This window comes from Onychostruthus taczanowskii, unplaced genomic scaffold (genome assembly GCF_017590055.1).
Source record: "Onychostruthus taczanowskii isolate IOZ18803 unplaced genomic scaffold, ASM1759005v1 scaffold208, whole genome shotgun sequence".
Taxonomy (NCBI): domain Eukaryota; kingdom Metazoa; phylum Chordata; class Aves; order Passeriformes; family Passeridae; genus Onychostruthus; species Onychostruthus taczanowskii.
In genome coordinates, this window is record NW_024499329.1 from 48,835 (window position 1) to 66,785 (window position 17,951).

Below are 17,951 nucleotides of genomic sequence, written 5' to 3' on the forward strand. Positions count from 1 at the left end.
GAAAGTGAGAGTAGATAACTGCATCATTAGCAATTTCTTCTCCCTAAGAAGCCAAATGGATTGTGTTTTTTCATTTAGTTGAATTCTCCACCCATGGTTCTCCCCCTTTGGGTTATCTCCAAATTTTGGGGTGGAACTCAGTTTTGTCTTTTCCACATTGCTTCAAGCCACCTTCTTTCCTGCTTTTTTTCTGCATTTTCCATCACTCTTCCTCTTACTTTGGTCTGTCTTCTTTTTGCTCTCATGGATTCCTAATTCCTAATTGCTCTCATGGATTCCGCCTTTTTTTACACTTTTTCTCTGTAAGGGTTATATATTCTTCTAATTCAGGAATAGGACCTAAATGCCCTGATAGACCATCTTTAATATTGAATGTAAACTGCTGCTGAAGAATTTATTTTGGTCCATTAATGCCTTAATTAATGCTTCTTGTAGTACATGGATTAGTCATCTATTGAGCTAACAGATAAACAATGCTCTATCTCTAACCAGAGTTTAGAACCAAGATCACTGCTAGAGCACCGAGGAGTCCAATGCATAGCTAACTTCTGCTAGCTCTAAAAAGATGCTGTGTTTGTTCTTTTATTTAACTGAATTTTGTTTTGCTTTTGCTGATCCTTTAACAGCCTTTTAGACAAAATCTGGGGAATCTCACTTGCTGTCCTCTCAATTGCAACTTTTCCAGTTTATATCCTGCAGCACTGAGCTGAGTACCAGGTAGATTAGGAAGAGAAGGCTCCTAACAAAGTATCAGTCATCCCAAGGACTTCTCAGACAAGGCGTGTTTACAGCCAGTAGAGAACAACTTCACTGTGTCTAATTTGCACAGAAAGCTTTTGAGAACAGGCTGAACAGAGATAAGAGCTCTCAGCAGAAGTTCAGTAGAGGAAATCTGTTCTTCAGGTCTTTAAAATATGTAAGTGAACCTATTTGTCTTTACTTAAATGAGATCTAAATCAAAGCTGCAATACTCCACTATTACTTTTTTGTTGACTGGCCTCTGTTTTCTTTCTAAACAAAAAGTGTGCTAATCCTTCTCTGTCTAATACAGCTGCCCATGATCAGTCACTCTTCATGTATGTCCCAGACAACACAAAACTGGCCCCAGTAGTGTAAAAACAGAAACAGCAATGGCACTATAAATTTCTCCATAATAAACACACACAAATAATGAAGAGGAGCAAGCAGGTTAACAAGAACAAGCAGTCATCTCTTCAGATGTTTGTTCCCACACTTCTGCTTCGATGAACTCTGAGTCTCTGCTGCACAGGTCAGTCTCTGCCTCCCCTATGCCATGAGCTGATTGCACCAACATGTAACAGGAACTCAGGGAGCTCTTTGGACATCCCTGCTGTCTGTTCAAGTAACTGCCTCCAACCTTACACAAGCTTTTCCTGAGCACCACTTCTGTGAATCATTGTGTAACACACAGGTGCCCTGTGACCTTGCAGGCTGGGATTGCCATAGACTTGTCATGAAGTAGGAGGCACATCAGCCTTGCCCACAGGATATTTGGAGACAAAAACTGGCTTAATATCTGGGAAAAGAGGCATTTATAAATCCTGACATGACAAAATGTTCCACACCAAGTAGAGGGTAAAATGAAATTGTGTGACAGCCAGATGTAGAAGTCCTAGTGAAGTTATTATTAAAAAATAGAGTGATGGAATCTGGGCTATGGGAAATTTTAATGCCTATTATATAAATAAAAGTGCACAAAGGAAAATAGGAATGTGATGGGTCATGGTTGTACCAAGTTGCTTGGGAACAAAACTTGACCAGAGATACAAGAGGGATGTCTGGAAGATATCTGTGGGCTTCAGCTGCTGTGGTTCAGAAACTGTGAAAGGATCAAATTATTAATGTCCACTCTGTTAAGCAAAAAGGTGTCTAAAAATATTTGCAGGAAATCACTGAGCAGCCAAAAATGCTAAAGGTAAAAAAATCAGGGCTGATTTAATGTGCTTGAGCTGTGGATGGGACAAACCCCACAGGTGTGAGCCATTTTCTGCTCCTTGAGCTCTGGAAGCTGCAGCTGGAGTTGATTCCACTGTTTCTAAGGGCTCATGAAGATCATTGCTTACACCTGTGAAACACAGGTGGTCCACGTTGCCTTCTTAGTGGCTCTGGAGTGGAGTGACCAATGATGTTGCAGAACCTAATTGCTTTTTAAGGTACACCTGCAAGCATTTACAAATCCTTGTGATCTCTGAAACTCACTTTATTTGCTTACTTCACTTCTGAAGAGATTATTGTAAGGAAGCTTGAGGAAAGGTGAGGAGTACTGATCGTCTGCTGGTCTTCAAAGGTATGTGATTTGTAGATTTAAAATCCTAACTCTGAGATAGTTGAGAAATCTCCTAAAATTTATCAGATAAGTGCACTCAGAATATATGTATCTGAGACTTGTGCAGCCTGGGGTTTGTATTCAATAAAAAAGATCAAGCAAACCTCAGAAGAGAATGATACACCTGATAACTGGTACATTATCAGAAGTGTAAGCCTGAGCTTGTGCTAGCAGATAAAATGATTTCACAGAATAAACTAGGATTTTTGGGTTTTCCAGAGTAAACTAGAAGGGACAGGCAATTCAGGAGAGCTACAAGGATGTTGTGAGGTTATGCAGGGACAAAATTAAAAGGGCCAAAGCTCAACTAAAACTTAATCTGGGTACTGCTGTGAGGGACAGTATAAAAATGTTTCTATAAATAAATGAGCAACAAAAAGGGCTGAGAAGAATCTGCATCCTTATGGGACTTGAAGGCACTCTTTAGTAAAAAGTAGTTGAGTCAGTGTCCCTGGCAGAATTTAAATAATATATAGAGGTGGCACTTGGGGATAACCTGGTTTAGTGGTGAACTTGGTGGTGCTGGGTGGGCTCTTGGAGATCTTTTCCAACCTTAATGATTCTATTATTTAAAGAAGACACATCACTCCTCCTGCATGAGTATCAGCAAGTAATTCTGCTGATATTTCTTTCTTCTGTTCTGCTGCTGCTTTCCCAAATAATATTCCAAAATGCCTTTGGGCTAAAGTGCAGCTCCTGAGGTGCAGTGCTCCCTGCTGTGCCCCGGTGATTTCCCCAAGGATGCCTCGATGTACAAAAGCTGAGTTCTTATTTGAAGTGAGTTATTTGCCTGTGGGCTGGGGATTTGGTGGTTGGATTCTTTCCTTTAGCCTTGGGCTATGGGCACTGCAGTCACATGGATGTGCCTGCGTTTATAGAGATCGCTCTTAAAGCTTGACAAGGAACACTGAACTCTTTAACAGTTTCATTCTTTTGGTTCTTACTGTTTCACACTTTTTGCCTCTCTGCTCAGTTAATCCAGCAGAAGCTGGAGGCTGTTTGGAAGCTTAGAAATATGAAGGTTTCATTTCCATAATAGTTTAAATTAATATTCTATAATAATAAACTTCCATAATAGTTTAAATTTAAATTTACTGAATATCAAGGTCATTCAGTAAAGACTGAGGAAGACTCTTGTTTTTTGTTGGTTCTAGAAATGTTTGTTCCTTACTTTCCTTTTGTCATAACTATGATCCAAAGCTATTTAATTATTGACCTCATGGTATGGAATTGTGATTTACCAACCAGGAGCAGTAGCTGGGTGACACAATGCTGACAGAAGACAAATGTTAGTATTCAGTTTCTAGGCCTGAGCTGAAGGGTTTTTTTCCCCAGTGCTTTGGATTCTCTTGATTTTTCAGTATCTTGGGTTGTGTATTTCCTTGAAGCTAAACTAGTAATGTACTTTGTAGTGTGATACTTTATATTATCATTCACTTGAGAATCATTTTGTAAAAAAAAAAAAAAAAAGTTGGAATGTTGCAGAATTCAGAATTTTTTTGTATGCTTCCTTGATATGCAGTAAAGGCACTGGACTGTTCTGCCACATCTGCATCTACTCCTAAAGAACCAACCTGGATTAGTACTCTACCTGTATGTGAACTGAACTGGCTTATTCCAAGTGCATTCTAAAATTACTATTTTTGTTCCTAAGTTCTTAGTCTTCCCTTTTTTCTCCTCTGTGTTTTGCAATTTTTACATGCACTAAACATTAATTCTGTAAGAATTGTGTTGATGTGCAGACCCCACACAGCCAAGACCAAACCAACAGTCACAGGATCCTCGGGGAGCCCTTCCAGGTCAGGCTGTTCTGTGATTCCATGAGTTATTACTGAGTGGTTGTAAGGAGTATGAAGCCTTTACATAAACCAGGGTCTCTGTCCCCTCTCTTTTTGTGACATGTCTTCCCTTCCAGAAGTGGTTGTATCTCAGTAATGCTGCAGAGATTTTCAGGGTAGAAATTACTCTAGAAACATGAGTATTATTTAACCTCAAACCCAGTGAGGAGCTGGGAAAGCTAAATCTTGCTTTAATGAATGAAGTCCGAAAGCTGACAGCATTCAGTAATCTCACAGGTTTGGGATATTTTCTGACAAGAAAATTCATTTTCTGAAACTTGTTGACAGAAACATCAAGAATGGAGCTGCTGTCTTTGCTTCCACCCACCCCAGCAAAGAGTGGAGGAAGAGAAGCAGCTCTTATAAATAGCTCGGTTCCTGTTGTATTTGTAAGTTCGGTGCTTTTTGTGTCAATGACATCACCCTCTTCTCCATGGCAACCCCCTACGATGTCAAAACTGCAAGGCACCATCAGAGGAACTCAGACCAGCAGATGAACAGGTTGAATCGAGATGATTTAACTGCAAAATAGTGCAGGGGCAACAGAAGGAGGTGGGAAACACAAAAAAAAACCAAAAAAAATAATAAAAAAAAGAGCCTACTGGCAGTTCTCTTACACTGGAAAACAAGCATCTCTAGTGTCTGGTTCCCCAAACTCTGCCCTATCTCTTTTTCCAAGTCCTTGTCAGGAGGAGGTAGGTGGAAGGCAGGCAGGAATCTTATTCCCAATCTTCAGTGTGTCTGGAGAGCAGAACTACAGGTGACTAAGCAGGAGGAGCATGACTGACTCACTCCTGAATTATTTCTCACTCCTCTTCCCCCTCCCATCTATTCTGTTTGTTTTTTTAGCTTTCACCCAACAGCTCAGATTTTTCCCCAGGCTCTGATGAGGAAGAATTAGCAGCAAGCTTTCTTGTTACCTAATGTTCACAAAAATGTGCTTGTGGTTATCCAGGTGAGGAAATAGAAGCCAAGTCCAAGAACAGGAAAAATGAATTGGCTCTTGAATAGAACACCTTTATCTGTGAGGGGGGGAAAAAAAAAAAGTGCTTCTCTTTTCTGAGTGTTGTAGGAAATACTGAAGTAACTGACGTGCCAGGAAGCTGTAAATAACTGGCTTCTTTATCAGGATACCTATGGAAAATACCTAATTGCCTCCCTGGCAGCCTTGCTGGTGTTGATTTCTAAACCACTGCAGTGGGGAGAAGCCATGGCACTTGCTGTCTTGATTAAAGCATTGGATTCTGCTGGGTTGCATTTAGGACTAAAGGATCAGGAATATAATAGTTACAGCTGCAGAGTTTCAGCCAGTATGAACTGTTTCAATTAGCTTAATAAATCTGTCCTCATTTACATCCCTATGAAGTCTGAAGCCATAGAACAGTTTACCTTCCTTCTTAGAGAGGCAGGCAAACTGTTGCTGAAAGCTAGCCTGCAGAAGTGTCAACTTTGTATTCGCTTTTGCAATTTTTGAAATTGCATGACATGGGATCCAGGCAAGTTATGCAAGACCAGCACAATGCCCGAAGTCCTGACATCCACAAAAGGACATGGCAATGCTCCCCACATGGAGAAGGAAGTCTGTGATGGAATGATACTTTATTTGCCACTTGTGGCCTGCAGTTTACAGGGCATGAGAATCTTTAATCACAGATTCTGAAAGCATAAGGCTCCGTTATGTCTGCAGCTCTCTCCCCACCCCAGCGTGATGCTAAGCCTGGGATTTCTAGGCTTGGTTGAGGGGAAAATGCATGGAGTCTCTACACACCAGAATCTTGATTAGTATCTTGCTCTTGCCTTTTGTGCAAAATGCCACTCAAGGCACTGTGCCATCCTCTTTGCTGAGCTCACAGCATCAGCCCACGATAAAAAAAGGTCCCAGAAAACATTGACTCACTGCATCCCAGCATCCTGACAGGGCTATGTGTCTGCAATGAGATCTCCTCAGCCGGAACTGCGAGGTTTCAATGGAATTGGTGTTTGTGAGGCTGCTTTACCTTCCCTGAGTTGTGCTACCACCTGTACTGCCTGCCGGGAACGGGGGTGGGAGCACTGGGATCACTGCCCAGCACCTGGCACGGGGCAGTGCTGCTGAGGAAGCAGCTGGAGCCGGGGGGCTTGCATGTGCATGAGGAGTTTTCTGCAGAAGCTTTAAGACTAAATTGCTGAGAATTTTTGCCTGAAGCAAGGGATGTTTCCCGTATTTAAGACAAGCAGCAACCTGCAGTCAGAAGGAAGAAGGGACTGAATTTACTCCAGAAGTATTTCTCTGGAATCTTTTTTCAAGGTAAGCCTGCTTTTATGGGAGGTAGATGGGGCAACAGGGTTCAGCATTCTGAACACTGAAAGTAAAATGACTTCTGCATTTTTGTTACCTTCCCAATCTGTAGAACTCATAAATGTATTATGTCTGTGGTACTCCCTTTTTAGGCTGAAAAATCAACCAATAAGAACTAATTTTCTGAGGTCTGAAGCCATAAAAATGGGTGAGGGAGAATGTTATTAACACTGTCTTGTGCCGGTGGTATTGTTAACACTGCCTGTGTTCTAGTAGTGAATAAATGCACAGACAGTGCCTCTAAAACATATTTAAGTAGCAGAATGATGAGTATTGAAAGAACAGTAGGTGAATGAAAGTAAAATTTAGTAAATAGACATCAGCTTATGGTTTATTAATATAGTGGTTTTCAACATTGCTAGATTATTTGTTGCTCTGTAGGAGGCAAAATGAAGATGGTTCTTGCCTTTGGAATTTGGACTTAAAGGTTTTTAATTGGCACGGTTTGAAAAAATGCTGTTGAAACCTAGAGCAAGGAGATGAGATTTTTTTTTTTTTTTTAATTTGTAAGACAGCTGAACAATCAGTTTATGGCTGTCAAAAACTATTGGCTGAGAGGCCAGAAAGTAGTAGAGAGCTTGTCCTAGCTGCAGGAAAAGCCGGTTCAAGGTAGGGAAAAAATACCTTGAATGTACAGAGACGGCTCTGAAAAAAACTAGCAACACCTAAAAAATGTTTGATATCAGCGTCCCTTCCTCATACTGAAACTATTCCTAGCTGGGAACCCTACAGCCTGAGAAATGTGTGCTTAGATTGGTATAAATGACAGTCCTTGATAGGAGTACAGCAGAGCACGGATTTGGCAGAGCTGCTGGAGCTGTGGAGAGAAGGCACTTGCTGAGCCCGGAAGTGCAGAGCAGAGCATCCGCGCTTTCTCTTTGCACGCTAATGCTGCTAGTACTTGAATGCAGCTCCATTTTCCTCTTGGTAAAGGAATAATATGTGCTCACAAAGCAAAACCGCCTTCTGGTAAGGGAAATAACTATAGCCAGTAAACTTTTGGAAAAAAGCCTTGTCAAATCTGTCAAGAGTGAAATCAAAATACTTTGTTGCCTCTTCTTTTCCCTAGGGAAGGCAGGAACCAAACAGTGCCTGGAGGGAAATTGTGTCCTGGGCAGGGGGCAGAATGGCTGGGTGAGGTTGCCTGGGGAAGGGCACCTGTGCCCAAAGTTGAGGCGGGGGCTGGTGGCCAGGAGGGCCTTGGTGCCAGCAGTGGTTGTGTAACATTGTGCTGTGTCCGCAGCTGTCGCTGCCAGGCACTGGATCAGCTCATGCACTTGGATGTAGTTGCTGCAGCTTGATTCCACTCTGTAGAAATAGTTGAGGATATTCCTGCCAACTTCCCAGTCAGGAGTCATCAGTTCTGCCTCTGTCACTTGGGGAGCATGAATGAATAACTCTTAAATCATTAATCTAGGGCAGCTTCCAAGAATCCTGTGTACCCAAGGATTCTGGAATACATTGTGATCCGATTCATTATCCAGGGACAGCAAAGAATTTGAAGAGGTGTTTACCCAGGGGGTGGCCATCCTGCACTTCAAACTCCCAATGAAAATCACAACATGAGAGGGTAGGGGGAAGCAAGGGAAGTGCAAGCAAGGCCCCAGAGGAGCAGGGAAACTGGGAAGGGACAGTAGTAGCCACATGCTGTGGACTGGTGGACAGGCCAGCACAGCAGCCTGCGACTTTGGGGGGCTGTGGAAGCTGTTACTTTTGGCAGTGCCACTTGACATAATTTTAAACTGGAATTCTGCATCACCAATGTTAAACATTAGGTTATCTTCCATGGGATGGTTCTTTACATCTGGTAAAACCTTGTATTTTTGGCTGACAATGACTTGGTGGTAGAGGGGGGGACTTTTTTGAGTTCCAGAGAGAACTGTCAAAGGATGGATAAATAAGAGGAAAAAAAGTGTTTCTGCTGGAGAATGCAAGGCACAGCAACCTAGATAAAGGTGATCTTAATTGAGGAGGAGGAGCATTGGTATTTAATTAAAACTACTCCTAAAACCCAGGTTCTTAGCAGTAAAATAAATAATAGCAGGACATGAGTAATTCCTCTCAGGGGGAATGTTGGAGACAAAATTACACTAATGTAGTAATAAGAGGAGCCTGTGTGCAATTGCTCAGAGGAATAGGAACAGGGCAGAATGATTTTTCACTGTTAAGAAGTTCAAATGTGGTTCAAGTGAAAAGGGACAGATGCTGGTTAAAGCACACACTCCTCGGGCCACTTCCAAAGTCAGCCGTCTGAGTCCCTGAGCTGGATGCTCTTGCAGGACTTGGCAATCCCAGCACAGAGACCGAGTTCCCTCTCTTTTTTAGCAAATGATGGCAAGTTCTGTGTGTCACTTGCGCTCCTGCTGCTCAGTCGGGGTGTTTTCAGTGAATTAAAAACAAATATTTCAGACCCAGACTTAGGACAACTGTGCCATGTGTCATGCATCTGAAGGCAAGAAAGAACAACCAGCTTTTGTTTCCTTATTTCCCTCCCACTCCTCATTTTCAATCATCTTAGAGTTCTGTCTGCACTCCTCAAACTGTGATGCCCATTCTGGGGAGGTGGTTAAGTAGTGTGAACTCCTTAACCACCCTTGACTGAGTAACAGCCAGTGACATAGCATTGTTTCTTCTCCATTGCTGCCTTGCATAATGCTGCATTTCAGTTTTGGTTACTCCTTCCATTTCATGCTTTTAATTTCTGTGACACCCATCTGCTTACCAGACAAGGCTGAGGGGGTGAGGAGGGTGGAAATAATCCCAGAAAACAAAAAGAAAAACCCATACAAGTGAAGCTGGTTAGAGCTTGGAGGAGCCTGATTTATTGAAAGGTTCCCTGCCCATGGAAGGGGTCTGGAACTAGATGATCTTTAAGGTCTCTTCCAACCCAAACTATTCTGTGATTCTATGAGTATATAAAGGGGATTTAATGAAGAAGAGAGGCATTGGGACACTGGAATGAGAACTGCTATTGCAGTGAGAGAAGACTCTGGATAACTGGGGATCAGGAAAGCAGGTAGTAGAACCTTTTTCCTTTTGTCTTCTTCCTTTCCTCCTCCTTTTACCCCATCTGTGAAAACAACTGGCCAACTACCCTCAGCTCTCCCCCAGAACCTCCAAGTTTAGTCAAAGGCCAGAGTAAGGTGATAGTGGCTTGTGGTAGATATGGAAGGTAATTTGTAACCTGCTCTGAAGAATCAATATAGCCAAACTGTGGCTCTGAGCAGTGTCATTTTTGGTGTAGATGCACCTGAGGCAATACAGCAGCATCCCCTGGCCAGGGGCAGGTGGCCTGCTGATATGGCATAGAGAGAAGGTATAGACAAGATGATGCAGTTAAAATGAAAGATGACATGGCAAACTAGAAAGCAAATGGTACTCAGCAACTTCAGCAGAGACAGTGACTTCATAAGTTGATAATGTGAATTTGATGGCTCTGAGCTCAATTGTTTATCCCTGAGAATTGGTTAAATAGAGTTGACTGTCTGTAGGGTCAGTGTTCCCTTATTTGGCCTTCTAGTTTTTTGACTTTCTTCCCTGCCAGGTATTGTTGGAACCTTTTTACCCCACCTGTGTCAATATTTGAATCTTCTAAATCTGTGACTTTTCAAGGCACAGAAGGAGCTGAGGGTCTTCACAGCACAGCTGGAGAGCTGTGCTTAGAGAGAGCAGAAGGGTGAAAGTTTGTCCTTAATCTGGGCCAGGAAGAGAGGAGTTAACATGTAATGGCCAGAAGGCACTACACAGATCTTAAAATAACCAAGAACAGGATAATTTGGCTTAAAAAACCATCTGGGTCTTGACTCAGTGCTCATTAAAATTCATAGTAGCCTTATGATTGGCTTCTGGAAGAATTAAGCAGGGTGTTACACTTCATAATGAGTACTTTGGGCCTTGGCCAAGAAAGTACATCACTGCATACAATAATGCTAGAAATTAACTTCTTTCCTGTAACATCCAGCTTAGAATGAGGATCTTTCTAGCACTTGTGGAAGTCAGTGAAAAAGCTCTGGTTTCAAGGGATTTTGGATTGCATCTGAAGAACAGATGTTACAGCTGACTTTGGCAAGAAGGCTCTCTGGGCAAGTAATCTCTGAGCTGGTCACGCTGCAGCAAGCTGTCCACTTTGGGGACACTCACAGTCTGCAGCCATCCGAGCTCCTGAGTGTGCAGGGAAAGGAGAGAAGTCAGACTGCAAACCTAGCACTGGGATGGAGTAATTGGGGCCTAAAAGGAAAAACGCCTGCTTGTGTTTATTTCACTAGAAACCTACATGTATTAACTAATGGCACAAATAGCTTAGAATCTTGTGACACCTCATCAACCATGAGATGATGTCAGTAGACAAAATGCTCCTGTCTGTGACTGTTGCTGAGAAAACCTCCTGATTTCTGCCTCTTTCTTATACAATTCTGTTTGGTGTTAAAGGAAAGAAAACACTAATTCTGCTTGCTCCCAAACCAGAAATTTGCAAACCTCTTTGGGCTTTTGTGTTCTCTTCCAAGTTCTAAGTATGTTCTCCCAAAGCATCTCGAAACACCAGCCTGGGTCACATAAAGCTGAGCCCATAACTTATTTAAGGAATATTACCTTTTATTCATTTAAAGACATGTTTTTAAAGAGTCTCTTAGAACTTGGGCTCACCTGAATTTTCTGGCTACTCCTAACCTGTGGTCTGGGATCACCTTCAGTGGTCTGTGGCTGTGCTTAGACTGGGACTGCTACTTGTGGAAAGAAGAAAATGAAGGCATTTTCCAGATAAATACTGAAGTATTTCTGTAGGACATCTTTGGGCACAACTGTAACCCAGGTTTTCAGTTTTCATTCAAATTCTAAAGAACTGAATAAGGAAATGGTCATTCTAAGTGTTAAGAAGCCTTTTTTCCCCCTCAAAGATCACATGTGGAATGGAGATGAGCTAGTTAATATTTTTTGTATTGGAATATATTTTTTAAAATTATTTATAGAATTTATTTGGCACCTCAGAGAGCACATGAACAAGAAAAGTGGTTTTTTGAATTAGTAGTTTGAGGAATGGTGAAAGTAGAAGATCAACTCAAGTTTTTCAGTTATTTTTATAGTGCTACCCTCAGAATCTCTAAATGTGCAGATTAGGAAACATTACATCTTTTTTACAGCTTAAATGGCTATGTCTTATGTTGCTCTTTTCTCCTTTAAGGATGATGGTGATGATGGAGATTTTCTTTAATCTTTAGATATACACACACGTATGTGTATATTAGTGGACTAGTTTCTGGTGTCATGTTGAAGAGGATTCTGGTTGAGTTGTTCCACCATGGTTTCTCTCTCTCAGCAGCCAGCAGGATCTAGACTCCTTCCAAAGGACAGGCGTTCACTCTGCCAAATGCCAGCAGGTCCAGGTGCTCAGGCTGTGACTGTGCTTAGTTTGGCCTCCCTTAATTGCAGGGTTGGGCTGTGGTAGAAAAATGTTTCTACAGTACCAGAGACAGCTGGTGTGTTCCAGTCCTTTCTAACGTGCATTGCCTGACTGTGTGTGTGCTTTAGTTTCTTACTGTGGAATCTGACAGCCTTAGTAGTTGCACAGATGTTTTGGGTAGTTTGGAAGCTTGTTTTTAATGGCGACTAGTGGTAGCTGGAGCTTTACTGTTTGCCCACTAGTCTGTGTTGTGCTGAAACCAGTACCTCAGAACAACCAGCGCCTCCTTCTGGCTATTCAGTATTCAGGCTATTAAAAACTCCAGCCTAAATGAAGGATGGAGGAGATTGCTGAGGATAAAGAAAGTAAGACTTCTGTAACTACTATCAGGAAAGACCAAAACTCACTTTTAGGGGAGGCAGGAAATAACTTGTTCCTTGTCATAGCAGGTAGAATGCAAGACAAGGATGCCTCGGCTACCATTTTTCTGTGTTATATCAATAAATCTCTAAGTGGGGATTATAATAATTTAATCCTTTGCAACCCCTCCTGTGGACTCCAGCGCATTCACTGCTTGTGGAGATAAGGGAAACCGAGGGTACAGTATTGTGACATGCTGCTCTCAGTGGCAGAACAAGAAGGTCCAGTTCCTGCACTGCAGGTTGTGGCTGCTGTGTTGTGGCAAGACTTCAAGGAGCTGAAACGTAGGCCAGGCTCCTGAGACAACCAGAGCTTGAAAATAAATTAAATAATAGTAAAAAAATCCAAACAAACAAAACCAACCAACCAAAAAAAAAAAAAAAAAAAAAAAAAAAAAAAAAAAAAAAAAAAAAAAAAAAAAAAACCACAAAAAAAAAAAAAAAAAAAAAAAAAAAAAAAAAAAACCAAACAAAAACCAAACAAACCAGGTTTAACCCTTCAACTGCCTCCTACTTCTAGGGAGAGGAAACCAAATGCTTGATCCAGCCTCAGCAGCTGGAAGGGGTTGAAATAAATTTTGGATACTTGTTCCCATTGCAATTGTCAGCCCTTCCCTTCTTTTGTTCCACAGAGAGGAATAGCTGCTCTGCCTCTATCAGCCTTACCTCCAAAAATGTCACTCACTCACCACCACAGGTCAAAGCCCTCTCCTGTACTTGCTGTAGGGAAGCTGCTGCTGGGAGGTGACGCCTCTTCCCTGGCATGGGATTAGCAGTGCATCTTCCTGATTTTCCTGGGCTGAATGCTTTCAGGGTAAGGCTGAGCTGGCTGCAAGGACAGTTGTTCCCTGCCTCCACACGGCTGCAAGTGGGATGGGAAACCTGTGCTGCACGGAGGCACGTGCTTGGATTTTGACAAGCATAGGCTCCAACCCTCAAATTATTCTAAGCTCTGCAGAGTTGGGTTTGAATGTACCCAGAGGTAGGGTGACTAATGGCAGCAAATGGTGTTAGACTTTTACAGCCGTTATTTTAGCCACTAGGAATTCGCTGGATTCTGGCTAATACTTCAGCGATAGCTGACTGACCTAGTTATTCAGAACAGAGGCTGCGGTCTGTATTCCTCTGATGCCAGCGAGGGATTTCAATCTGCATTTCTATAGCATCCTTAAGGATCGCAGCATGCTTGGAAAAACAACAGATTAAGCCGCCTCTGTTCTGGGGGAGTTGAGCATTGTCACAGTCATTTTAGCAGCATGCAGAATGCCTTTCCCAAGGTGACCTGGGAATCTGTAGGCAGTGTTGGCTTTCTGCTGTGATGTTGCCATTGCAGGACTGATCATCGTGGCTTTTGTGGGAGGCAGAAGCAGCATCTTTTGTAGAGGGTGGCACAGGCTTCTGAGGTGGACCATGATGTTACTTCTCTTATAACCAAATAAGTCTGTGAATTTTTACAAGTAAAAGATCTGGAAGACATGTGAGGTGGCTGTGTTCCAAGCTGTATTGATATTATCTGCAGGAACATCTACCAAGCCACAGGAATTTAACCAGTAGCAAAACAGCATGTGCTGTGTTCAGGTGATCTTCTTGAGCTTTAACTTCAGTTTCTCATCAGAGCAGGACTTAAAATTTTCAAAGAGTCTGATGTCTTCTTACCTTTTCTAAGCTTAACCTGCTTTCTTCACTGAAACAGTGTCAGGCACTGGGGCGCTGCACCAGGGCAGTGGTGGAGTCATCTTCCTTGAGGTGTTCAAGGAAAGACTGGATGTGGCACTCAGTGCTCTGGTCTGGTGGACAAGGTGGTGATGGGTCAAAGGTTGGACTTGATGATCTTAGAGGTCTTTTCCAACCTTAATGATTCTGTGCTTCTTGCCTCTGGCCTTCTGAAAATTTGGCAGAATTTGCAGGTCCTTGTGCTGTTTCCTTGCTGGCTGTGCTTTGCTCCACCTCAGGAGTTGTTTAGCCCAGGAGAGCTTGGCTGTAACCCTTTGTGAGCCTGAAGCAGGACAAATTCCCTTCTTCCGTGTGCCCCAATCTGCATTGTTTGGCATAGGGTAAAGAGGGACTCTGAGCTCCCCACTGCCCTGACAGATAGGAGTGTGGGGATGTGTCCAGATCTTTGACAGCACCCAGAGCTCTGGCAGAGGGGATGGACTTGCTCGATAAACTTCGAGTTCTTTCAGCTCTCATTCCATTTGAATTGGAAAAAAACCTCCCCTGGTTTAGACTGTAAACCTTGGATAAAAACACTGGGTGAGCTCATGCAGCTGGAGTACAAGCAGGGCTTTGTCCTGCTGGCATCTCAGGATCCTACTTGGATAATGGCAGCAATGCATAGTAAGCAGGAGGATAACCCAAACACTGGAGCTGGCTATCCAGGTAATGCTCTCTTGGAATGTTCTGCCCACCTCCAAATGGGATACCCTTAAGGAAAGGTGGCTAAACTGTAAGCACTTATTTAAAGTGAAACTGCCTCTGGATTGCTCCCTCCTTATCTCCAGTCCTGGCTTCACTGTCATGTGTTGATTATGAGACTCCCCGACTTGATTCCTATCTCGTGCTTCTTCCCACCTGTTGATTCTGATGTGCGAATTTGCAACACGCCCTTTCTCCTAGTGACCCCTTTGTCCCAGTCCTTAAGTGTATTCTTTCACCTCCCTGGCCAGCTTCTCTCGCTTTACAGAACCATGAAAGAGAAGGAAGGGATTCTGTGTGGAAGAGCATTTCTGCTTCCTATCTGATCCCTGAGCACAGGGAAGACTTGATGGAATGTCTGGTCCTGAGCCACAGCCTGGCTTCATAGGTGGAATTGCTGTAGTTCTTACTGGGATTTCATGAATGTATCAGATTTCCTGTGCCTTGGTGTTAGGTTTTTCCTGGAAGCTCTGTTGAATATCAATCCATTTTCCTTAGCAGTTTGCTCAGTTTCCATAACATTCAGACAGGTGAGGAGGTATGTTTCTCCTGGCTAAGGTAGAAGACAGACATTGTATATGGTACAGTTGGCCTGGCTGTCTTGGACCTTTTATTTTTTTAAGTTAAAAGCCCCCAGTGTTGCCTATTGGAATAGGAAAACATTTAAAATGGGATTTTCACCACAAAATCTTCCTCCAGTGATGATTAAATGGAACCTATTGCAGCAGCAGTGCAGGATATGAGATCCTGGAGCTCTCCTAGCACAGTGATGTGGCTGGGCAGGATGAGGAACGAGGTGAGATCAGCACTTTGGATCTGAAATTTGCTTTGCTTTGTGTCTGGGGAGGGGACATGGAATATGGAATGGCCTTTGCTGGGAAGATAAATCAGGCAGGCTGCAATGCAGACATTTAGTCAACGTACCCTGCAGCACTTGTTGCTGCCAGGAATGGCTGTCCCGGAGACCGACGGGACCTGAGAGAGCAGCCGTAGGAGGAGTGGGGCGTGTATCGTGTGTTTATATAAATGCACCAGTACAATTATTTATATTGTCTTGTGCAATTCTCTAGCTAAGAAGAGAGCAGTGGGCAGGCAGGGAGCAGTAAAATGTGTAATGAACGGATAGTTGCTGAAGGGGAAAATTAGAGACATGTCACTTTTACTGGGAAATTTTTCTTTAAAGTGTGCAGGACTGCCGGGACCAAACTTGTGAATATAAAGACTGGAAAGTGTCCTAATTTTTCATTAAGATTGTAGGCAGCAGAGGTTCACACTGATTCAGAACTGCCTTGGTTTCATCTAAGCTTGTGCTTTGACAAGTAAAATCAGGCTCTGCCATTTATAAAGAACTCAAGGCTTGTTCTAGAAGACTGTGCTAGCATGTAACCCAGGAAATACAATCCTCATGCAAATATGGAGCCAGCTCCAAGGCTGGATGACTCCTTGCAGACTGTAGAAGCTGTTTGTGTGTGGTTCTCCCCACGCCATGGTTGTGCAGATGACTCCGCGCTGCCTGGCACGGCAGCAAAGCCCCGGTGCACAGATGACAGAGATGGTTTGCTATCCACACCTATTAGGTTCACATTCTGCTTCCTCATCCCTGATCCTCCACCACGCTGCTCTGCCCTGTGAGTTCCAGTGTGTTGGGAAAGAATGCTGTCCCCCTTTGTTATTTACTGTGATTTTTTACTATTGAAGGGAACTTTCCTTCTTTTGATTACGTCTTTGTATGGGGCCTGCCCCGTAGGAGAGAGAAGCTACTCTCCAGACAGAAAGGAACCCGGCTACCTCAATTTCCTATACCCTGGGGAGGGAACAGGCAGGAAACTTGGGTCACTGTGGCAGGTAGGGACCTGCAGTGTAATGTAGAAGTGGTGACTGCATGTTCAGGAAGCAGCCTTCCATAACTTAGCTAGCAGGTTGGGAAATGAGGGTTAGGAACCTCAGACCTTCAGCTCCAAAGGTTCTCTCTATGAACCTTGGTTCTGTTCCTTCTCTATGATAGTACTGTAAAGCTCATGAATTCCAACTACAGCTGAGACTGTGGTACAAAGATACTGCAGCTATTTTAGTTGGAATAGACAGGTAGGGAGGAAAATGGGAATGGGAGGAACGTGGCTAAAAGGTCACTGGGCTGGCTCATCTCTTCAGGACAAGCCACTCCCAGCAATAATAATGATCGCTTAATGATTATTTGTAACATGCCACTCATTTATTTAAGTGTGGTTCAACAAAACCAATGTTACTAAAAAAACCCTAAAAAGTCACGGGGGTGGGTCTTTATGGTTAACATCTCTGTTCTTTGGACCTAAAAATATCTGAGGGTTAAGCCAGCATTGTCAGTGGTTTGCTCCTTGTTTGCAACGGAGCAAGGGCAGCTGATGGGTTTGCCGCCATGAACTCTAAATGCTCCAGGCTGTAATCCCCTAAGTGTCCTCTGATGATGGCCCAGTCACCAAGCCCAGCCGGCACTGCCGGAGCTGGTGTCCTGCTGCTTGTGGAAAGTCTATTTCCAGTAGTCAGTAAACCCTGAGGCACAGGCAGCACAACTGAATTAGAGGGTGATCCCAGACTCCAGACCTGGCAGCACTGACTCATGGTGAGGACGGGGGAAAAGTAAAAGCACCAGGTCATGTGCTGCTCATCTGCAATGCAAATAAATGGGGTGAATTCTTCTACAGCAAGCCATAAAGCAAGCAATCAAAGCTTTCCTTCCTGGAATGACAAGGGTTGGTGGCAGGTCCCGAAATCTGCAGCTAGGCGACACGGGCGGAGATGTCGGGTTTGTTAGAAGCTTCAGCAGCTCCCGGCCCCGAGGCTGTGGAGCTGAGAGAGAAGAGCTGACAAATGGAGCTTTAATAAGTCACAGTGAAGTGGGGTGTGAAAAAGGGCAGAGGGAAATGGAAGATGATCTCCCCAAAGTTCTTGCCTGAGACCGGCACATCGGGGTACCCAGGTGTGACTCTGAGCTCTTTCTTTCTCTCATCCCCTCTAGGGACCTAGAGAAGAGACGGTGAGAAGAAGGTGAGATGGTCCCAAGAGGCTCTGCTGTTAGCATCTGTCGTTTTCTGTGGAACAGGAATCTGAGTCTTCTCTACGCTGAGCGCTCCTGTGTCCCATCTGCTACCACACCCTGAAATCAAACTCGGCAGCTTAGGTGAATCAGGCACTGTACAAACATGTCAGACTTGCCTCC